The following is a 24,865-nucleotide window of genomic DNA, read 5'->3' as shown; positions in this document are numbered from 1 at the left end:
TATAAGTCACTCCACAGAAATGATTTGTCTCACTTCTAAATGCCATTATGACACTTAGCATGGACTTATACATAATATTTTTGCTCCCATTATCTGGCTGAAGTTGTATTCCTTCTTAAAGATTTTTTTTTTTTTTTTTTTTAGGTTATTTATTTTGAGACAGTGCACAAGCAGGGGAGGGGCAGACAGAGAAGGAGAGAGAGAGAATCCCAAGCAGTCTCTGCATTGTTAGCTCAGAACCCAGTGTGGGGCTTGAACTCATGAACCATGAGATCATGACTGGAGCTGAAGCCAAGAGTCGGACGCTTAACTGACTGAGCCACCCAGGTGCCCCATATTCCATTCCTTCTTAAAATCTTGTTTAGATGTCTTCCATGAAACCTTTCCTAACTCATACATCAAGTCTCTTCTGTACTTCTGTTATTGTACATCTTCTGTAGCACTTGTTGCACTTAGCACATTGTTACACTTTTGTCTACTTATAATGAACTGTGACTATCATAAGAACAGAGTATTTTGTTCTCTGTATTCCTATTTTATAGCACATGCCTGGCTCACCATGTAATAAATTGAGAGTTCGATACATCAACCTTGTGTTGGTATTTTTCTTTTTCCAACCCCAGAAGGACTTGAGTGAGAAGTTCACTTTGGTGTCTCTGCGTGTGTTTTAAAATAAACAAACAAAGGGGTGCCTGGGTGGCTCAGTCATTTAAGTGTCCGACTTCAGCTCAGGTCATGATCTCACGGTTCGTGGGTTCGAGCCCTGCATCAGGCTCTGTGCTGACAGCTCAGAGCCTGGAGCTTGCTTTGGGTTCTGTGTCTCTCTCTCTCTCTGCCCCTCCCCCACTTGTGCTATGTCTCTCTGTCTCTCAAAGGTGAATAAATGTTAAAAAAAAAAAAAAAATATATATATATATATATATATATATATAATTTACATACCATAAAATTCACAACTATCATCATTATTTAATTTCAGAACATTTTTATCACCCCATAAGGAAACCCCATAGCATTAGCGGTCACTCTCCATTCTCCCCTATCTCCAGTTCCTGGCAGTCATAATCCATTTTCTGTCTCTCTGTGGATTTGCCTATCCTAGACATTTTATATAAATGGAATCATACAATATGTAGACTATTGTGTCTGGCTTCTTTGACTTACCGTAGTATTTGCAAGGTTCATCTGTGTTGTAGCATTGTTATCAGTCCTTCATTTTTAGGGCTGAATTATACCCCACTGTATGGATATACCACATTTTGTTTATTCATTGGTTGAAAGACGCTTGGGTTGTTTCCACTTTTGGGCTGTTGCGAATAAAGATTGCCATAGAAGTTCATGTGTAGGCACAAGTTCTCATTTCTTTTAGGTGTATTCCTAGAATGGAATTGCTACGTCCTATGATAATGTAATGTTTAACTTTTTGAGTAACTACCAGATTTTTTTTCAGAACATCTGCACCTACCAGCAGTGTAGGTGGGTTCCAGTTTCTCCATATCCTCATAACACTTGTTACTGTCCTTTTTGTTTATAGCCATACCTGGTGGGTGTTAAGTGGTATATCGCATTGTGGTTTTGATTTGCATTTCCCTAATGACTAATGATGATGGAGCATCTTTTCATGTGCTTATTGGCCATTGGTGTATGTTTCTTTGGAGAAATGCCTATATAAATCCTTTGCCATTTTAAAAATTGGTTATTTGTCTCTTTATATTTTAATTATAAGAGTTCTCTGTATATTTTGGATATTAGTCTCTCATCAGATACATGATTCTCTGAGTTTTTGGATCTATTTGCCTATAATTCATTGCCTACCTCATACATTAATATGATACAGTAGAACTAGAGGTCCTGAAAGAGCATATGTTGATTGAAGGAACTGCCATACTACAGGTAGCACTGTTCTAGAGGTCTTGGGTTACAAGAAAGATAGTGAGCATTTGACTGGGGACTAGAGAAATTTGAGTTTTAGTCCTAGCATTGCCACAGCTAGATAGTATGACCTTGGGTATATAATGTAACTTCAGGGTCTCCGTTTTCTCCCCTATAAAAGTGAATGATTTGAACTAGGTAGTATTTAAGGTCTCCACTAACGTTGTTCGAGTTGATAAGGTCCTTGGAGACACATATATTATAGGTCAGATTATACCCCATCTCATTTGTTGTTAACAATAGAACTCTTGTGCATGCTGCTACTTTTGCTAGAAAACTTTTTATTTTTTTCTCTCCAACCCTGGCTTTCTTTAAAACTAGTCATAATAAATTCTGACCAGCTCCAGTCATATGAATAAACCTGGATTTTTATTAAAGAATTTATAGCTATATGGTCGCCTGGGTGGTCAGTCGGTTAAGCGTCTGACTTTCACTCAGGTTATGATCTTGCAGCTCATCAGTTCGAGCCCCATGTCGGGCTCTGTGCTGACAGCACACGCATGCTCTGTCTCTCTCTCTCTCTCAAAAATAAAAATGTTAAAAAAATAAAAAAGAATTTATACATAAAAGAGACCTTTAAGGATGTTTTAATCAAGTGTTCGCTATTACAAGTGATTAATTAGAGGCATACAAAATTTAAGGTCATTGATTTAACAGTGCATTTGCTTAGTGTCTGCTGTGTTCCTTACTTAGGCTGTGTAGTTAGTGGCAGAATTGAGGTGAGAACTGAGGTGTCCTGTACTCTCAGTTCACTATTTCCAGTATACCATTTTGCCATGGGTTACTTAGAGTCTGGTTAAGAAGTAGTATCAGGAATTTGCCAGTGTTTCAATGAAGGGTTGCAATAATTTGCCTCCAAGTGGAATTGACATATCTGTTACATATTTTAGGTATAAATTGATGGATAGTTTTAATTTTTAATCATTTCTCTTTCCTTCAGGGACCAATTTTCAGCCTTAGAAAGTTATATATGGCTCTAAGTTTTCCAGTTGGCTACCTGTGATTTATTATAACACCAGTGATATTGCACTGACTCAGCCCATGGTCCCCTGGTCACTGACTCCTGATTTATACTGGCACTGTGCCTATTCTTAACCACTTCTCTGTTAATGTGGTTTTTCTAATTTCTTCAGTAGAATATGCAACTTCATTGGATTCTCTTAAAAAATCTCAAAAGTCTCTAACCTTGCCCATAAATAGGTACTGTGTGGACTAATGGAACTATTTGAATAGGAGGATAGTGTATTCCCAAGGAGTCTGCAGTTATTTATGTGCAATATCAAAACCTAGAAAACACTTAAAAATGAAAAACAAAGGGGTGCTTATGTGGCTCAGTTGCTTAAGCATCTGACTATTTGGGCTCAGGTCATGATCTCACAGGTTTGTGAGTTTGAGCCCCACACCCAGCTCTGCACGCTGACTGAGTGGAGCCTGCTTGGGATTCTCATTCTCTCTCTCTCTCTCTCCCTCCCTCCCTCCCTCCCTCCCTCCCTCTGCCCCTCCCCCGATTCTCTTGCGCTTGTGTGCTGTCTTTCTCTCTCTCTCTCTCTCTCTCTCTCTCTCTCTCTCTCTCTCTCTCTCTCTCTAATAAACTTAAAAAAAAGAAAAACCTGATTCACTTCATAGCAAAATCTGACCTGAATTTAAGTGAGACTTTTTTTTAAAGGCTTAATTTTTTGGTAACGTTTATTTATTATTGAGAGATGGAGAGAGACAGAGCATGAGCATGGGGGTTGTGGCAGAGAGAGGGGGAGACACAGAATCTGAAGCAGGCTCCAGGCTCCGAGCTGTCAGCACAGAGCCCGATGCGGGGCTCGAACCCACAAACCGCAAGATCATGACCTGAGCTGAAGTTGGACACTTAACTGAGCCACCCAGGCGCCCCTAAAGTGAGGCTATTTATAATGTGTGTGTGTTGGGGGGGGGGGGTGTATGTTTATGTATTTTGAGGATGGGGAAGGGGCAGAGAGGAGAGAGAGAATCCCAAGCAGGCTCTGTGCTGTCAACACAGAGGGGCTTGAATTCATGAACTGTGAGATCATGACCTTAGCCGAAACCAAGAGTTGGATGCTTAACCGACTGAGCCACCCAGGTGCCCCAGTATATGTTTTTTTTTTTAAAGTAAACTCTACCCGTAATGCCCAGTGTGGGGCTTAAACTCACAACCCTGAGATCAAGAGTCACATGGTGTACTAACTGAGCCAGCCAGGCACCCCATGATTATTTTTGTCTTTAAATTGTGGAAATAATTGATGTGTTTGCCTACTGGGTATTGTCCTAGTCCCTATTATCTTTCCAAATTAAAAAAAAAAATTATGACTTCCAAAATATATTTAGCTGAAAACAAGGGGCTATGGATCTGTATTTGTTTTGTTGTTGATAGTTCCTTGTTACATGGACTCTTGTTGAGATAAACCCAAGGGAGTTGAGTTTTTGTATTGGGCCTTCATTGGACAGCTGATTTCCATACTGTTCTTTGTTTTTCAAAAGGACATTGCTGTGCCACCCCTTTATTAATATTGGGGAAGGAGTTTTCTCTCGCTCTTTAAAAGAGTTGAGAATTGGGGCGCCTGGGTGGCTCAGTTGGTTAAGTGTCCGACTTCAGCTCAGGTCACGATCTCACGGTCCGTGAGTTCGAGCTCCACGTCGGGCTCTGGGCTGATGGCTCAGAGCCTGGAGCCTGCTTCGGATTCTGTCTCCCTTTCTCTCTGCCCCTCCCCCATTCATGCTCTGTCTCTCTCTGTCTCAAAAATAAATAAACGTTAAAAAAAAAAAAAAAGAATTCTTTATGGTTTCTTTCTTTTTCTCTTCAATTACTGTTTTTGAAAATTTGTAAACCTACTAAATGATTGTGTGAATAGTATTATGAACACTCATATACCTTTCACTACGTCGGTGGTTCTCAAAGGGTTATTTATATATCCCTGGGGGTCCCCAAGACCTTTTAAGGGAATCTGCAAGGTTAGAACTATTTTCATAATAATAATTCTAAGTTATCATTTGCCTATTTCACCGTGAAGACGTTTGTATTGATGACGCAAAAGCAGTCAATGGTGCTGTTGGTGTCTTAGCACAAATCAAGGTAGTGGTATCAAACTGTATTAGTAATAATTATGTTTGCAGCACACTTGCAGTAAAACAAAATTTCTAGTTTCATTTGAGAATGTCCTTGGGGCACCTGGCTGGTTCAGTCAGTAGAAATGCGACTCTTGATCTCAGAATTGTAAGTTTGAGCTCCATGTTGGGTGCAGAGATTAGTGAAAAATAAAATCTTAAAAAAAAAAAAAAGTCCTTGAAGCAGTAAAAGTTACTAATTTTATTAAATTTTGATTCTTGAATACACATCTTTTTAGTGTTCCATTTGATGAAATGGGGAGTTCTATGAAATATTTCTGCATATCAGGATATAGCGTTTATTTGAGGATAAACACTGGTTTATTGTTTGAGTTGCAACTAAACTAACCTCTTCTTTCATGACATCATTTTTACTTGAAAGAATGAGTGACACACTGGTTACTCAGTTTTGGGTATTTGGGAGACATTTTTTGGAAATGAATGAAATTAAGTTTGTCACTTCAGGGAAAACAACTGACAATATCTATTGCCAGTGATAAAACTCAGACTTTAAAGCAAAAGTTAGAATTTTGTGTTACTTACATCTTTCACTATGAGCTTGTCAACTTCCCAATGCTCAAGTCTTTTTTGACGAGTTTGGAGTTTGGTGGCAATAGTAGTGATAGTGAATTTTTGAGATTATATAATGGAATGTGTCAGTATTTAAGAAGATCTGCCTGTTAACTTAGTGAACTAGTATTTGCCAAATTATCAAGGCATGATTTTATAAAATCACACTTGGGTAAAAGATCTATTCACAGTGCAAAATAGACCAATGGATTTTAATATAACAGAGTATGAAAAATTGATGTGGCTTCAGATTCCACCTTACAACTGGCCTGTGAGAAACTACTACTTGTCAAGTTATGGTGTCATGGTATCTTATATGGTATCATATAAGAATATCTCTAATCCTCTTAAAAGGCTATTAAGGCACTCCTTTTTCAAGTGCATATTGTGTAAAGTTGTATTTTCTTCTCATACTTCAAACAAAATACGATGTTATAATGCACGGACGCAGAAGCAGGTATGGTACTGCAACAACAGATGTTAAAGAGATTTGCCAAAGTGCAAAAACCAATGCCGCTCTTCTCATTAAAGTTTTTGGTCTTGGAGAATTACTTTTCATAAAAATATGTTACTTAGGGTAACCTATAATGAGTTTATATAATTTGAAAATTAATACATTTAAAAATTTTCTCTGTTTTCTTATATGGCGAATACAGATAGATATAACTCATACACACAAAAGCCCTTTGGGGGTCTTCAGTAATTTTTTTATTTTTATTTTTATTTTGGAGAGAGCACAAGAGAGAGCAAGGGAGAGGGGCAGAGGGAGAGAGAGAATCCCATGCTGAGCATGGAGCCCAGTGCGGGGCTCAGTCTCACAACCTTGGGATCATGATTCAAGCCACAATCAAGAGTCAGATGCTCAACAGACTGAGCCACCTAGGCCTCCCTTTCAGTAATTTTTAAGAGTGCAAAGGAGTCCTGAGATCAAAAAGTTTGAGAACTACTGGCCCAGGTTCATGATTAATATTTAAGTCATATTTGCTTTTTCCATTTGTTTAATTTGTTTTTCTGAAACTTTTGAAAGCAAGTTGCAAACATCATAATCTGTATCCCCTATATAATTCTGCATTCAACATTGATACACCAGTGTTTAATGTTAGTTCATGTTCAGATATCCCAGTTGTTTCAGAAGTGTTCTTTATAGCTTCCCCTCCCCTTTAGAATCCACTTCAAGGATTTCTTGTTACATTTGGTCCACGTGTCCCTTTTAATCTAGAGCAGGGATTGGCAAATTGTTTTCTGTAAAGGACCACATAGTAAATATTTTTTGGCTTTGTGGGCCATACTATTTCTTTAAGAGGAAAGCACCCATAGATAGTGTGTAAATGAATGGGTATGGCTGTACTCCAGTAAAACTTTAGTTTGAAGATCCCTTACCTAGAAAATCTCTACTCTTTTGTGTATGTGCGTGTCTTTAATAACACTTTCTCTTTTGAAGAGTCTAGGCCAGTTGTAATGTCCTATAAGTTGGATTTGTCTAATTGTTCTCTCATGCTTAGATATAGGGTAAACGCTGTGAAGTTCTCCTTGTATCATATTGAGAGACATGATGTTAGTCTGCTCCATTATTGTTGATGGCAAAATTTCACCTTTTCATTAAAAAGGTACTTACTCCCCTTTGTAAGTAATCTGTGGGGTGAGTTTGAGACATTGTGAATATCTTATTCTCCTACCAGATGTTTTTTTAGCATACACTGATGATCCTTGCCTGAATCAGTTATTACATTGGTGGTGTTGGTATAGTTCTTAACATCTACTTAACAATAGCAATAAAAAAACAAATTATATTTTTAGAATAGTACTCCTGAGCTTATTTAGAAAGCCCTATTAATATATATTGTTACTGTGCTCTGTAGTTTAGTTTCCCATTGTAGACTCTCTCCCTGGGAGTGTGAGGCTGAAAGATTGGGTCTGCATGTGTTGTACTGAACAGCTGCCCTCTAGAAGCAGGGTTCCAAAATATGGTGTCTTCTTCTGAGCCCAAGTCTGCTTAAGAAGGGACCTGGCCTATTCTGGACTAGAAGTCGTCTTTACCATGGCTAGTTTTACCTGTTCCTTACCCGTGTTGTCAATATTTCTTCTACTTTACTGTTTCAATTTGTGGATCCTGTAGTATTGTCTGGATCAATTTTTGCCTAATTATATGTTAAAGGCTGTGCTGAAAACCAAGTAGTTACAGCTTAGAAAAATATATGTATTTAATTTTTTAAGAGGAACATTTCCCCTACTACCTTCTTATGAAAAATTTTGAAACTTACTGAAGAAAACTAAAACACCTTTTAGCTGGATTCAGTAATTGTGAACTTTTTGCCTTATTGTACTTACGTGGTTTATATGTATATCTATATATACGTATCCATTTTTTCTTAACTGTTTGAAAACCTGCAGATATGTAACCCCCTAGAATAAAGGCAATCTACTAGATAACTACCATATCGTTATATCACACCTGAAAAAATTATGTTCCTAATATATCAGTTCATATTGACATGTTTCCAGATTTCTCAAGATTGTCTTTTATAGTTTTTTCAGAAATACTCTCTTGAAGAATGGTAATAGATGAGAGATGGACATACAGTTGAGCAGTGAAGCAGTGAAGTGAGCAGTGAAACAGTGGTTTGTGATACAGAAATAACTATAAGTTTATATGGTGCTCTGCAGGTAGCTGCACTTAGTTGCATTTCATTGGTCAACAAAATTAAGTCATCTGATTGTAGGGGAGGAGGTTCAGGGCTTCTTTTGCTTATAGTGGAGTGTTGGAACTTTCAGAATATCCATGCACATGATAAATTGAAAACATAAGAAATTAGAATGATGCCTAGCCTAGTGCCTGGCTTATAGTAGCTACTTAATATTTGTTGATTTAATTAAAGTTGTAATTGGAAGTGTGTGTCAGAAGATTATAACTGAACATTGATTTCAGTGCATTTCAGTATATTTAGTCTGTTAGGTGTTGTGGGAGATGAAATAGGAAACAGTATTTATGCTCTTGTGGAGGACTATAGTATTAGGTGAGAGGAAACAAACACTTTTTTGGGGTAATATTTATGGACTATTTTCTGTATGCCGGGTAGTATTCTCGGCATTGGGATACAGTGCTCAACAACACTGACAAAATTCTTGCCTGCATGGAGCTTACATGCTAGTCAAGAGAGACCACATATCAGCATATCAACAGAATGATTTCAGATAGAGAAAATAGAAGTTTGATACAGTAGGTAGTAATAGGAGGTGAAGAGTATAGCTTTAGCTAGCATTGTCAGGGGAAGCATTTGTGAGGAAGTGACACTGAACTTGACAAGTCGTGAGGAGATAATAGCTATGGGAAGATCTGGGGGAAGGCAGAGGAAACTACAAGTACAGAGATCCTAAGGTTTATTAAAAAAAAGTTTTTTTTTTTAAATGTTTATTTATTTTTGAGAGAGACGGAGACAGAATGCAAGTGGGCTAGGGGCAGAGAGAGAGGGAGACACAGAATCTGAAGGAGGCTCCAGGCTCCGAGCTGTCAGCACAGAGCCTGACGTGGGGCTCGAACTCACGAGCTGTGAGATCATGACCTGAGCTGAATTTGGGTGCTCAACTGACTGAGTCACCCAGGCACCCCCAAAGATCCTAAGGTTTTGTTTGATGAGCTGGCTATTGTGAGGACTTAAGGAGGCCAGTATGTATGGAGGAGCAGAGTGAGAAGGATCAGAGAGAATGGCAGAAGAATATGACAGGAGATGAAGCAGGACAGGAAGGCAGTGACCAAGTTGTGTAAGGTTTTTATTTATTTTAAGTGATTGGAAACCATTGAGAAATACAAACTGTACTCCATCAAATATCTGAAGGATTCAGATCATTGGTAAAGAGCTCAGTTTTAACTATAACTTGGTGTATCCTGAGGCTACTCCCCTCTCCTTTCCTCTTGCTTTTTTCCTTAAACAGGTCTTTATTGAATAACTGTTATATTCATAACATAGTACTGGTGGGAGTATAAAGGAAAGACAAATCTATACTAACCTTAAAGACTTTTACATAATAGTTGGAGTAATATCGTCTAAACACAAAAAAATGAGTGTATTGGATAAGAGAACAGTACCTCCATCTTGGTAGTACATGCTTATATGCTAGATAGCAGTTCAAGAAGGGAAGACTTTTTTTTTTTAATGTTTATTTTTGAGAGAGAGAGCAGGGGGCAGAGAGAGAGGGAGAGGGAGAGAGAGAGAGATAGAGAGAGAGAGAGAGAGAGAGAGAGAAAGAATCCCAAGCAGGCTCCATGCTATCAGTGCAGAGCCTGATGCAGGGCTTCGACTCACAAACTGTGAGATCATGACCTGAGCCGAAATCAAGAGTCAGACACTTAACTGACTGAGCCACCCAGGCACCCGAAGAGGGGAAGAATTAATGAGTAGTGGGTATGGGAGAGTTCCATTGAAGAGGACATGACATTGAATTGTTTCTTGAACAGATTTGATGAGATGGAAGAGATGGCAGCCATTCCGGGCAGGGAGATGTCCAGGCAAAGGTATTGCATGAAGGAATTTGTCCTCAGGAAATAATGAGTAGGTCTGTCTGTCCAGGGAAAGAAAAAGATAATGGCTGACATGCCTGGGCCTTGAGTGACAATCTGAGGAATTTAGACTTTAGTCTGTAGTTGTAATGGGTGCTCCTCTTATATTCTTATTTGTGCATTTGTCTCTGGTATTCTGAATCTGTTAATCAACTAATACTTATTGCTATTATGTGCATTGTATTCTTTGAAATTCTAACAGCATTGATCACTTGCAGATGTGAAATTGTGATTCTGGCACATGGTTTGTATGCAGATACAGAAACATGCAGAAAACAGTGGACAAGGAAAACACATTTTTTTTTTCTTTAAGTTTATTTATTTAATTTTGAGAAAGAGGGAGAGGGAGAGAGCGAGCATGAACGGTGGAAGGGCAGAGACAGAGGGAGAGAGAGAATCCCAAGCAGGCCCCGTGCTGTCGGCACAGAGCCTGATGAGGGGCTTGATCTCACAAATCATGAGATTATGACCTGAAACCAAAATCAAGAGTTGGATGCTTAACTGACTGAGCCACCCAGGTGTCCTGAAAACAAATTCTTCTAAGTGATCTTCCTTCCTTGGGAAAGTTTGATGGGGTGGGAGTTGTATCACTAGTAGGCACTGAGTAGTTGGAGGATTTTGTTATAGAGAGATGGATTGGGGGAAAATGTTGAAACTATAAGAAAGGCTATGCTGATTTAGAATGTGTTGCAAGATTCTAAATCTCGTCATCTTTATAATCTGGATTTTGATAAGGCAGTGGGCACTTATGTTTAAAGGTTGAAAATAAGAGAATGTGAGCTTTACTGGTGAGGTTTTCTTATTTTGATCATTACTTAAAATGCAACTACCTACACATAACAATCCCAGTAGCTCCTTAACTAATTAACTCACTCTCTGTTTCACCTACCCAAACCACACTGGTTTAAGAAAGATTTGATCATTTCTTACAATCTTATCAATGTTATTGATAAATACTTTATTGTGTTAATTAGGACTCATGTCATGTAGTCTTTTATTTAAGATTATTGAGAGTTTTTTCTGCATTCTGCTTATTTTCTATTTAGCTTATGGAGGACTAAGCCATATAGGTTTATGCTGATAGTGTTTATTGGCTGTCCCTAAGAGTCAGAGCTTTTATAGCTGGAAGAAATCATCTGGATTCTTGTTTTAATCACCCTGGTTTATAGATCTGACTTATCTGAATGGGTAAGTGCCTTAGCACGAAAGGAAGCAATTATCTGGATATAGAGGAACCCAGGCTTCCCTTCCCTCTCCCCTCTATACCTTATGGTGGGATCATTCATGGTTCTTCTCAAAACAAAACAACATATTGATGTTTATATCCCAGTTCTCTGCCATTGAGAGACTTAATAATGCAGTTGGAGAAATAGGACTTAATACATAAAAAGATTAATAATGGGTAAGCCACATCCTTTCCTTTTTTTAAAAAAATTATTTATTTTTTAATTTCCATCCAAGTTAGTTAGCATATTGTGCAACAGTGATTTCAGGAGTAGATTCCTTAATGCCCTTTACCTATTTAGCCCATCTCCCCTCCCACAACCCCTCCTATAACCTTCTGTTTGTTCTCTGTATTTAAGAGTCTCTTATGTTTTTGTCCCCCTCCCCTGTTTTTATATTATTTTTGCTTCCCTTCCCTTATGTTCATCTGTTTTGTGTCTTAAATTCCTCAAATGAGTAAAGTCATATGATATTGGTCTTTCTCTAACTTCGCTTAGCATAATACCCTCTAGTTCCATCCTTGTAACTGCAAATGGCAAGATTTCATTCTTTCTGACTGCCGAATACTACTTCATTGTGTGTGTGTGTGTGTGCGTGTGTGCGTGTAGACACACACCACATCTTCTTTATCCATTCTTCCGTCGATAGACATTTGCACTCTTTCCATACTTTGGCTATTATTGATAGTGCTGCTGTAAACATTGGGGTGCATATGCCCCTTTGAAACAGCACACCAGAATCCCTTGGATAGGATACCTAGTAGTGTAATTGCTGGGTCATAGGGTAGTTTTATTTTTAATTTTTTTGAGGAACCTCCATACTGTTTTCCAGAGTGGCTGCACCAGTTTGCATTCCCACCAGCAGTGCAAAGGAAATCCTCTTTCTCTGCATCCTCGGCCAATATCTGTTGTTGCCTGAGTTGTTAATGTTAGCCATTCTGACAGGTGTAAGGTGGTATCTCATGGTGGTTTTGATTTGTATTTCCCTGATGATGAGTGATGTTGAGCATTTTTTCATGTGTCGGTTGGCCATCTGGATGTTGTCTTTGGAGAAGTGTCTATTCATGTCTTTTGCCCGTTTCTTCACTGGATTATTGTTTTTTGGGTGTTGAGTTTGATAGGTTCTTTATAGATTTTGGAGGAAGTTTATTTATTTTATAACTTCACCTATTTTCCCACCCTTCTCCCCTCTGTTAACCAATCACTAGTTTGTTGTCTGTATTTATGAATCTGTTTCACTTTTTGTTGTTTGTTTTATTTTTTGGATTCCATATATAAGTGAAATCACATGGTATTTGTCTTTCTCTGACTTACTTAGCATAGTACTCTCTAGGTCATATCCTTCTTTTCTTAAAGTTTAAGACTAGTTGGAGTTTAGTGCTCCCACACGTAGTGGAACTTTTAATAATGCTGGCCTTATAGATGGCATCTTATATCAGATTTTTATTCTGCTATCAAGGTTCACATTACACTAATAATTATCTCTGTATAATGCTTTATACTTTATGAAGTATTTTTATAAGCATTATCACATTCAAATTTTAGTGTACCACTGTTGGGTGGCTCTTTTATAGCTGAAACTTAAACTCAGATTTTACTTCATGTCCTCCTAATGTACTAAACAACACTGCTTCTGTGATTTCACTTGCTTTATATCCAGATTTCCATAGTAATGAATTATGTTTTGATAGGTTCCATTTTGGAATAACCTCAAAAATTTTTAAACTGGAAAAGCTATGTTTTCCATTACTTATTATTCAAAGGGAGTTGAATGAACTTTTTTTTTTTTTTTTTTTTTTTTTTTTTTACACTAAAGTTGGACTGAAGAATTTGATCTTAGGCAGCTTCTTGAGTTTGAGTTGACATAGCCTATTTAACTATTATGAATTCAGGAAACATTTATCAAATGTTGTGCCAGGCTTAGTGCAGGGGATGGGAGATGGGGAGAGCCTTAGGAATGAAAGTGTTAAAATGAAAAAAGAGCAAGAATTTGAAGTCAGGTAGACCTGAATTCAGATCCCAGTGTGCTATGTATTTATTAGTTGCAAATTATTTAACTCCTTGGAGCTTCAGATTCCTAATCTATAAAATGGGGATAATAATACCTATTTTGTAGGATTGTTTTAAAGATTAGGGTGATGTATATGAAGCACTTAGTATAGTATGTGTTTTATAAGTCATTGCCCCTAAGCGAATGAATTGACAGATGTATGTGGTGAGAGTTAGCTGCGTCTTGACAGGAAGTGTTTGGCTGACCTAATGCAGAATCGAGTGAAGGGATTTTTGGCTGCCAATGTAGTATATTCTGCTTTTGTTGAAACTTGCAGCTCTCACACTGGTGTTTGCCAGCATTGCATTTAACTTCTCACATAGTAGAAGCCAAGTCATTCCTGTGGAGTATAAGTCATTTGGAAACATCTGTGGGCTGGACCTTTAAACCTGTATTGCAGTTCAGTTAGGGGGAAAAAAAATCTCATGTTACCATAGGGGAGTCAAAATCATGTGGTAGGGAACCTCTCTGAGTTGGCACCTAGATTCAGCTTCCTGAATGATGTAGTCATCTAAAGGATGACACTGGTGACAGTGCATATGCTAGGCAAACTGAATGGAATGAAAGACTGAGAACTTATTTTGAATTTTTCTGAAATGGTGCTTTATTAATTTGTAAACATTTATTAAGCACCTACTATGTACCAGATATGTTCTGGGTGCTAGGAATACAGTGTTAGTGTTGGGAAGTCCCCTCCCCCCCCTTTTTAAAAATTATTTTTCAGTGTTTGCTTATTTTTGAGAGAGAGAAAGAGAGACAGAGCACAATTGGGGGAGAAGCAGAGAAAGAGGGAGACACAGAATCTGAAGCAGGCTCCAGGCTCTGAGCTGTCAGCACAGAGCCCAGTGTGAGGCTTGAACCCACCGACCGTGAGATCATGACCTGAGCCGAAGTCAGACGCTTAAACTGAATGACCCAGGTGTCCCAGGAAAGCCCCTTTTATAATAGAGCTCATGTTCTAGTAGGGGAGAGTGTAAGTAAATATAAAATATAATGAATCTCAGGTAATGTTCAGTACCATGAAGAGAAATAAATCAGGAGAAGCAAGAACTAAGTTAAGGAAGGGGTGCTTATTTTTAGAGAGGATCTCACTTTACATAGGATGGAATGGAAGACTTTTCTGAGACATAATAAAAACACAGCCCAGAATGAAACCACTGAGTGACCATGCAAGAAAAGGAGCCCAACCAGTGTGTTTGAGTAACCTTTAGAAGAGTCCTTGGTATGAGGAGTGGAGGTAGCACTGACTTCAAAAGTTGCTTTATGGGAATGCAAGCTGGTGCAGCCACTCTGGAAAACAGTCTGGAGGTTCCTCGAAAAACTAAAAATAGAACTACCCTACTACCCAGCAATTGCACTACTAGGGATTTATCCACGGGATACAGGTGTGCTGTTTTGAAGGGACACATGCACCCCCATGTTTATAGCCGCACTATCAACAATAGCCAAAGTATGGAAAGAGCCCAAATGTCCATCGACAGATGAATGGATAAAGAAGATGTGGGAGATATATATATATATATATATATACACACACACACACACACACACACACACACACACACACACACACACACACACACATAATGGAGTATTACTCGGCAATCAAAAAGAATGAAATCTTGCCATTTGCAACTACATGGATGGAACTGGAGGGTATTATGCTAAGTGAAATTAGTCAGAGAAAGACAAAAATCATATGACTTCACTCATATGAGGACTTTAAGAGACAAAACAGATGAACATAAGGGAAGGGAAACAAAAATAATATAAAAACAGGGAGGGGGACAAAACAGAAGAAACTCATAAATATGGAGAACAAACTGAGGGTTACTGGAGGGGATGTGGGAGGGGGGATGGGCTAAATGGGTAAGGGGCACTGAGGAATCCAGTCCTGAAATCATTGTTGCACTAAAAGCTAACTAATTTGGATGTAAATTAAAAAAAAAAAAAAAAAAAAAAGATTAAAAAAAAAAGCATTGTTAAAAAAAAAGTTGCTTTAGGAGGTGGAAGGGAGGATTACCTGGTTTAAAGTGCTTGAAAAACATTAAAAAAAAAAAAAAAAAAAAAAAGGGGGGCGCCTGGGTGGCTCAGTCGGTTGGGCGTCCAACTTCAGCTCAGGTCATGATCTCACAGTCCGTGAGTTTGAGCCCCGCGTCAGGCTCTGTGCTGACAGCTCAGAACCTGGAGCCTGCTTCGGATTCTGTGTCTCCCTCTCTCTCTGCCCTTCCCCTGTTCATGCTCTGTCTCTCTCTGTCTCAAAAATAAATAAAAACATTAAAAAAAAAAAAGTAAAGTGCTTGAAATCAGCCCATATTGATTCTCAGTATGGGAGGGAGTGAGTCTGGTACTGTTGAAAATTGACCTGGCATCTTTGGAACACATACTGTAGGTTACACCACCCAGAAAATGTACATTTAGGTGTCCTGGAGACCTAACAATGTCCTTTTTCATCATGGTTTTTTAAGAAGCATGGTCTTTGAACCTTCTGTATCAGAATACAAATGCAAATCTATGGACTCCACAACAGATCCAGTTAATGAGAATATTCAAGGATGGTGCCTGGGAATCTGCAGTTTTAACAAGTAATTCCATATCCATAATGAGGTTTGAAAATTACTGTTTGTAATCTTGTTGATAGAAATCGTCTTTATCCCAGGCTTAGTGGGTCGGGCAGGCAAGTACTTGCTTATTTAAAATTCATTATTTTTCATAATTTACATTGGAGCTTGCATTTCCTTTTGCATCAGTTCAGTTGTTGTCTTTAATCTCTGATATACTGTAGCCTTTATATTAAGATGTGTTGTTGATGAGCCAGCAGAAAACCAAATTCTGGTCTTCTCTGCTTATATTATATGGCATTTTCACCATCAGCCACATCTCTGGGAAGGAGCGGTCTCTGAAAGAATGTGGCATTGGCTATGTAAACTTAGATGCTGTAGAAAAAGCTTGCTTATGCTCAATTGGTTTTTTCTTTTTTTTTTTGGTTTTCTACTAATTGAAACGTCTAGTTATTTACTTGTGACTAGATTTTTAAATTTTTTAATAGGTCTTTTAACATGCAAAATGCTAAATCAAAGAAAAAATAGAGAATGAAGATAATGAGAAAGTGTTTAGTATATTTAGTGGTAGATAATAAATATTCAGTTTGATTTCACTGGAGAGGATGGAAACAATCAGTAGTGGCAGATTTAAACCATCTGTAGATGGTCAGACCAGATCCTTAAAGGCGTCACAGCCAACATTCTAGTGGGCACACTGTTAAAGACAGTATGCACTCTTTCCCCCATGTTTAATTTTAGTGGTACCATTGATGTTCACTGTCAGGTTATGGGAAGGCTAGAGTAGCTAGGAAGCCTATTTGCCAGGGCCAGGCTGGTGGCCAAACTTACGACTTTTGTACCTTGCCTTTTGGGTACTATCATGGCTAGTGTCTTCCTTTATTAGGGGCCTCTTGCAAAGAGGTTGAGCCTTTTAGAACTTGAAAGGGCCTTAGAATGAATGAAAGTCTTTATTTTTTTATTTTACCATTAAACCAAGATTCAGATAATTGAGATTTTCTCCAAGACCTAGATACTAGACACTAGAATATGAAGTCTAGTAATGTAGTTTCCTTCATTAGGGTCATCCAATTGAGTCATCTTTTTAAAACATGTCCCTTCCCCCAAGGGTTGTTATCTTTCTGCTTAAGGGTTCTTGTAGTCATTTTATCTTAGCAGTTGGTTGTTTTTGACTTTGCCTGACCCGTGATTGGGAGGCCTGGTTAAGGTGTGAGTGGGAATTTATATCTTGCTTCATAGTAAAAATTATGTAATGTTCAAGAGAAAAGCTTTTGAGGGGCACCTGGGTTGCTCAGTCGGTTAAGCATCCTACTCTTGATTTTGGCTTAGGTCATGATCTCATGGTCGTGAGATCCAGCACCGTGTCAGACTCTGCCTGGGCATGGAGGCTTCTTGAGATTCTCTCCCTCAGTCCCTCCTCTGTACTCTCTCTCTCTCTCTCTCTCTCTCTCTCTCTCTCTCTCTCTCACTCACTCAAAATAAAATAGAAAAGCTCCTAAAATTAAGGCATATGGAGGAACAGAAACAGTCCCTGAGGCACACTACAAAGCAACAGAGGAGGAGGAGAGTTCACAGAGTTGATCTCTGCTTGGAACCATGTATTTACTTTCCTTTCCCTCCCTTTCTTTAACTGCTGGACTTCCATAAACTCAGTCTTATGAAGAGGAATGGTGTGGCTTAAGAGGTTTGAGTTGGGATTCTGGACACCTAGCTTTTAGGTCCAGTTTTGCTCCAAGCCTCCATTTTCCTCTCTTTGGACCTTATTTTCCCCATCTTTAAAATGAAAGGCTGGATTATTGATCCTCAAAGATCTTTTTAGCTCTGATATTCTTTGATTTCATGAATCCTGAAAGGTTCTGATGCTCTGATGAAGGGCCACAGCTTGCAGTTTGCTCTGACACAGTATAGATGCTGCATTGGAACTTTACCACAGTGTACCTTGGGTAGTCTCAGGCTAATTTTTCTTTTTCAGGAGGAATATTTCTGAGAGTCTGGATTCTATAGATAAGTGAGTTTTGTTTTTGTTTTTATTTTTAAAGAGAATGTGAAAGGTTAAAAATAAGAGTGAAAGAAGACTTTAAAGTTGGATCTGTGGAGAATATATTAATGTGTATCCCAAGTAACTGTTGTAGAATAGCAGATGCTTTGTTCAGTCTGTGTAAGGTGGCATAGTATTGTGGCATTCTCTTGATGCTGTTGCAGAGAACAAGGGGCTATAAGGAAGTTCAAAGTCCACATAGTTTCCACCTTTGGAAAAGGTGTGCCTGCTTACCTCAGGACCCAACAGGTGGGAGAGCTACTGAGGACACGGTTTCTAGCTTCCTTAGAACTCCCACTCCTGGTGGAAAGATTTGAGCCCCTCTCTCAGCTCTGTGGGACCAGAAAATCTGCACTTGAAGCTTGGCTTGTTTGGCTTAAATGATGGGAGTTTGTTCCCCCTGAAAATGTCACTGCAACCCCAGGACAGCTTAACGATTCTTGTAGGTTACTCAGAACTCATTGGGTATGATTCTGTCCCAGAGCAGGCTTGATGGCTGTGTTGTAAGGAGATAAGGCCAGATACAGTCTGGCTTTTTACTGGAAACCATTCACCTTCGTGCTTTATTCTTCTCAGTGGGTGGGGTTCCCTCCATTCCTGCCTGAATGAAAAGCCTTTAGCTGACTTCCTGATCATGCCCTGTCTTGTCCTTCATTTTTTCTTTGCTTTTCATTATTATTTGCTGCAGCTCAACCCATCTTCTAGTTGTGGCTTTACACAAGGCAGGAACCTCTAACCTTTGTAAATGTTTGTAACTGGAAAGAAACTAAAAGTTTGAGTTAGGAGAAAGGAGTTTAGGTCTCTTATGCTGTGTTCACGGGATTAGGGTGAGGAGTTGGGAAGGTCGGAGAGGTGAGGAGACTTGATCCAAGAAAACACTCTAGATGAAGATGAAGGAGTTGAGGAAATGGAAGTTTGGGTTGCTGACAGGGCAGAAAAAACTTGAGGAATGCTCCCTATTTGATAAATAGGTTATTTTTAGTTGCAGAAAAAGAGTAGTCTCACCAGCATAGTGGAATCTTGCAGTCATGTTTGTAACTTTAATCAGTTTAGGCTATGCCAGAAAAGTGTCAGGTGACATGCTAATTTCCTCCAACTTTTAGTTCTGTCTGGCTTAACTCCAGCAGTCCTATGGCCTGCAGGGCCTCAGGGCATGTGAGTGGAGGGTAATTGGGGGGAGGGGGCCAGCTGCTGCTGTTTGAGATGCTCCTCAAGGCGAAAGAACCTGTGTGCTAGGCCCCTGTTCTGATGCATGCACTGGGGCTCTAGGTCTCTGGTGCTTAAATCCAGAGTGTTCCCTTGTGGGACCCCAGCATGACCTTGGGTGGAACTGCCTTAGAATCTGATTTGCTATTTTTCCAATTAACTCTGTGTTCTGTGCCCATCTTTCTTGGTCCTTGGTCCTTGAGTTTTAATGAATTTTAAGCTCCTAGTTAACATTATTCAGCACACTTTGATTTAGTTTCCACTAAAATGTGTGCCTGGCATTACTGTGGTGCCAAGTGCCCTTTGATCTTTGTTTCTTAGAGACTCTAGATTCTCTATGTGTTGTTCTGTTGAAGAATATCAACTTGTTAATTAAAGTATTTTAATTTTTAATTTTGGGAAAGACTTTATATCAATTACTAGGACAGAAAAACATGTTTAGTGGTGTGATTTGGGGTACTATGTACTTATTTATAGGAGCTGGACCTTCCTAACTGGAAGATATGACCTTTGCCTTTGTAAGAATTTACAGTGGTGTGGAGAAAATGATAGTACAAATTATTGAAGAAAATATTGAAGCAAGTACAGACTGAATCATCTGTGCATAACGAATACCCTGAGTGCTGCAGAGTTCTCTGGTCAGTAAGTAGGGTTTAGAGCTTGCTTGTTGGAGCAAGTTTTAGTCTTGTTTCTTTTTAGCTTTATACACAAAGAGGTTAGACAGCAACTTTTGAGTGTGGGTTTCTGTAGTCTTGGGATTTTTCTCCCTGTGCTGGTCTTATTTTTTGCTTAAAACATAATAAAAGTAATCTGTGTAACTGAGTCTCATGGGTACAAGGAAAACCTAAGAGGTAGTTAGCTTAATAAAAGCAGCTAGTGAACTGATGGATCCATCTTATTTGGGGAGGCTGGGGGAAGAGAACTGGTGATGTTTCTCCTGGGTGCTGAAGAAAGGGGCCGCCTACAAAAGCCTTTCTTTAGAAGCTTTCAGCTTGCCTTAGAGTAGCAAATTATTTAAAATACGAGCCTCTGTTTCCTCACATTTTAAAATGGGTTTGATAGTATCTCCTCATAGAGTTGTGAGAATTGAGTGGATGGGAGTGAAAGTGATTTGAAGTATGAAATAATGTGTAAACATTAGATATTATTATTCATTATATTATTTAGGGAGGAGGAGGGATGGACTTTTGAGGCCTCTGGCAGGACATCTTTGGGGAGCCTTTCTGATGATTTTGGGCATCCTGGAATCTGGACTTCTTTTAGTTGGTGTTAGTAAAGAAAATAATGTTACTCAATGTTATTTAAAGGTATACATGTGGGAGATGAATTGTTCTTTTTTATGTATACATACCTATACTTATAAGAATATAAATAGAAGCACTCCTCATAGTGTTCAGCTATGTAGCCATTGAACATTTACCGAACTGTTACTATGTGCCAAGTTCTATGCATGTCCTTGGATTTGGAGATGAAATACATAATCTTGGCCTTTTAAGAGCTCACAGTTTGGTGGGGGGATATAAAGAAGTAGATAATTACAATACAGGATGGTAAGTGCTATCTGTGTTAGAGGGAAACCTACGGTCTTTTAAAAGGGCCTGTTCTTACTTGATTCCTCTCACCTTCTTCTCCAGACTTTGTTTAAAAGCTGTACGAGATCATAGGGAGGCCTGGAGAGATAAAGCAGTTTGCCTAAGGTCATACCCCATAGCTCGTTGGTGGTAAAGCTGGAATTAAAATGAGTTGTCATATTCAGTCTTTTGCAGCTTTGTTCTTAGCTCCATCAGCACTGACCTCAACTTTTCCTCCCTTGCCGTAGATTCCTACTCTTTTCAAAGGGATAACTCTCTCCCTCCTCTCTGCTCCACCATCTTTTCAAGCTTCAGTTCTTATTACCTTATCTCACAGGTACTATTGAACTGGAAGTAGGAAGACTTGGGAGGCTTAACTTTGAGCTTGCTGAGGTAGAATGGTTCTTTGTATTGGCTGCACATTAGAATTGCTTACAGAGCTTTTATAAAATACTGATACCTAGGATTCTGATTTTTACTCCCATTATTTGTTCATTATTGAGATATAGCTACAGTAAGTTATACAGATTTTTCAGTAAAATACTCAATGAATTTTTATGTATGTATGCTGTCATGTAAAGACTACTCACATCAAGATATGCATCAGGTCAAGATAGAGAACATTTCCAGAATTCCAGAAGGCTCCCTCGTGCTTCTTCCTCATCGGTACTGGCTACCCAAGTAACTAGTTATTCTGACTTCTATCTCCATTGATAAGTTTTGTCTATTTTTGAGTTTCATGTAATAGAACATAAATAGCCGCAGACTGCATGAACTATTTTGGGTCTGGCTGCTTTTGTCATCCATGTTGTATGTAGCAGTATGTAATGGTTCATTGTTTGGATGTATCACAGTTATTTATTCTACTGTTGATGGACATTTGGGATCTTACCAGTTTTGGCTATATGACAAAGCTGCCATGGACACTCTTAGTCTTATGTATATCTTTTGGTGAACATATGCACTCATTTCTCTTGGGTGTATACCTAGGAATAAGATTCTGGGTCATATGTTTAGCTCTGGTAGATATTGCTAGAGTTTGGTTGTACTAGGTGGTAGTATTCAAATTTTTTTTATTATGAAAAATTTTGGGGCGCCTGAGTGGCTCATTGGTTAAGCGTCCGACTTTGGCTCAGGTCATGATCTCACGGTCCATGAGTTCGAGCCCCGCGTCGGGCTCTGGGCTGACAGCTCAGAGCCTGGAGCCTGTTTCAGATTCTGTGTCTCCCTCTCTCTCCGCCCCTCCCTCATTCATGCTCTGTCTCAAAAATAAGTTAAAAAAAAAAAAAAATTCAAACATTCACAAAAGGAGAGAGGCTAATACAGTGAACCTACATGTATTTATATTCAGTAGTAGTTTTCAAGATTTTGCTACATTTCCTTCAGTTCTTTTTAATGTGTTGAAGAATTTTAAACCAAATCCCAGAAATCATATCATTTTATACCTACACACTTTTTTATGCATCTTTAAATACATTTTCTCACATAACCATAATGCTATTATCAAATTTAAGAAAATTAACAAAACCTTAATAACATCTAGATAGGATCATAATCAGATTTCCTTGATTGTCTAAAAAATGTCTTTGCAGTTACTTTGTTAGGGTAAGGATCTGACCAGAACCCATACAGTACATTAAGTTGTTATGTTTCCTAAGTTTCTTTGTATTTCAAGTCCTTCCCCTGCTCCCACTTTTTCATATCATTGACTCATTGTAGAAATTCAGTCATTTATCAGATAAATGATATTTTTGAAAGCTCCTAGGTTTTTCTAATAATTAGCGTTGAAAACCTCCAGGAGTGTAAATCTTAGGACTGTTCTTTTAAAGAGAGGGTGAAAGGTAGGGGCTAGAATATAAATATAGTATGGGTGATTGAAGCTATCATAACAGATTAGAGCGTGGACCTCTTGTACAATAGAACTGGGATATGGTAGTAGCAGTGGTGGTGTACCCAGAGAAAGAGTGTGGGAACTAGTCACGAAGTTCTCTTTTGTCTATCCCAGTTTCACTTTGTTGTGTGAATTTTCTTGTTTAGTAGGAACTTCAAAGGTTGATTCTCTAATCTAAGAATCAGAGACTCTGACAAGAAAAAGCAGATATGATTTCTTTCCTGTTGAAGTTACTTTCTTGCAGAACTGTTGACCATGAGTTTTGTGTGTGTGTTTGTTTGTTTTTTTGTTTTTTAATTAGCTGAACACAGTGGGAAATTGGAAAATAGATCATTCACAGCAATTAAGATACTTAAGGCTTAATTAAAGAAAACTTTAAGAGGTAAGAAATTAAGTCTGTACACAGCATAGGGAGGAAATGTTAAAATACCTATCAAGGTGGGAGGCTGGGGTGTCCAAAGGCAGGCCACAATAAAGTGCAATAGGGGATGGTTTCCCACACCAGGAAGACCTATGGTGATTCCTTCTAGTTTGTGCCAAGCACCTTCTACAATTAGCTACCATTTCACTCCACCCTCTTTACCTATAAGGGCCAAATTGTCTAAATAATCTTACTTTAAGTAACTTATCAGATCTAAGTGCTCGACAGAATTTTTGTGGGAGAGTTGGTAATGTTGGTCACTGGCATGGACTGAAATGGTATATCCAGTGCAGAAAACCTAGGGAAGGTCAGAGTGGCTGTAGTGTAGTTAGATTGTGAGAACTAGAGGGGCCCTTGGACTTTAGGATTCTACCTACCCTTCTTCCCTTTCTTAGTTTTTTTTTGTTAGAGAAAATTTAAAATGTATACAAAAGGAAACTTCATGATGGGCTCCCATGTATCCACTCCCAGTTTCAATAGTTATGAAATCATGGCCAATCTTGTTTCATCTATACCCTACCCACTTAACCCCATTCTGTATTATTTTGAAGCAAATTCCAGACATTATATCATTTCATCTGTTGTAAGCATTTCATTATGTATCTCTAAAAGTTAAGGACTTCTTACAATTAAAAAAACCATAATTTTAATATCACATAAAAAACAAGAATTCTTTAATACCATCAAATATCCAGTCAGTCAAATTTTCATTTTCTCATCAATGATTCTGTTTTGTTTCTTACAGTTAGTTTGAATTAGGATCCAGTTAAGATCCATACATTGTGGCTGGTTGGTTTTATCTTTTTTTTTTTAAATTTTTTTTTTTAAGGTTTATTCATTTTTCAGAGGCAGAGAGACAGAGCATGAACGGGGGAGGGGCAGAGAGAGAGGGAGACACAGAATCTGAAACAGGCTCCAGGCTCTTAGCTGTCAGCACAGAGCCTGACGTGGGACCTGAACTCACAGAAGGTGAGTTCATGACCTGAGCTGAAGTTGGATGCTCAACCGATTGAGCCACCCAGGCGCCCCTGGTTATATTTTTTTTAAGAATCTTTTAATCTTATAATCTCTCCATATCCCCTCCTTTTCTTTTTTTTTTTTTTAAACATACAGGGTATGGTAGTTATATGTTGCTGCATAACAGAATTTAGCAGCATAAAACAATATACATTTATTATATCACAGTTTCTGTGGGATAGGAAGCCAGGCATGGCTTTAGCTGGGTCTCCTGCTTCAGGCTCTTAGCTGTAATCAAGATGTCAGCCATCAAGGTGTGACCGAAGAAGGGCTTGAAGTTCACTCAGTTGTTGGCAGGATTCAGGTCCTTGTGGGCAGTTAGACTGAGGGCCTCCATTCCTTACTGGTTGGTAGATGGAGGCCACCTTTAGTTCCTTGCCATATGGGCTTCTGTAGCACAGCAGCTAGCTTCATCAAAGCAAGCAAGAGATGGCAAAAGAGAGAAAGAGCCAGTAAGAAAGAATTCAGTCTTTTATAAGCCAATCTCAGAAATGACATCTCATAATTCTTGCCTATGTTCTCACTGTTAGATGCCAGTCTTGAGGCCCAGACCAAACTCAAGGGGAAGAGCCCACATAGAACATGGACACTAGGGGGTGGAGATCTTTGGGAGCCATTTTAGAAGACTGCCCATCTTCTAGAGATAAACTCTAGAGTCCAGGTCTGCTATCAATATATTTGCCTTTTTACCATATTTTTGGTGCCACTGGGGAGAA

The 24,865-nt window shown here is 38.7% G+C and overlaps 1 protein-coding gene across 1 annotated transcript in view; it reads left to right on the top strand.

Moving 5' to 3' along the window:
- LUZP1 (leucine zipper protein 1) overlaps nucleotides 1-24,865 on the top strand; it is a 91,811-nt gene that overhangs the window by 22,456 nt on the left and 44,490 nt on the right. The window lies entirely within an intron of this gene.

The sequence above is a fragment of the Panthera leo genome, chromosome C1 (assembly GCF_018350215.1).
Source record: "Panthera leo isolate Ple1 chromosome C1, P.leo_Ple1_pat1.1, whole genome shotgun sequence".
NCBI classification, from domain to species: domain Eukaryota; kingdom Metazoa; phylum Chordata; class Mammalia; order Carnivora; family Felidae; genus Panthera; species Panthera leo.
This window is presented reverse-complemented; position numbering and strand designations above follow the sequence as displayed.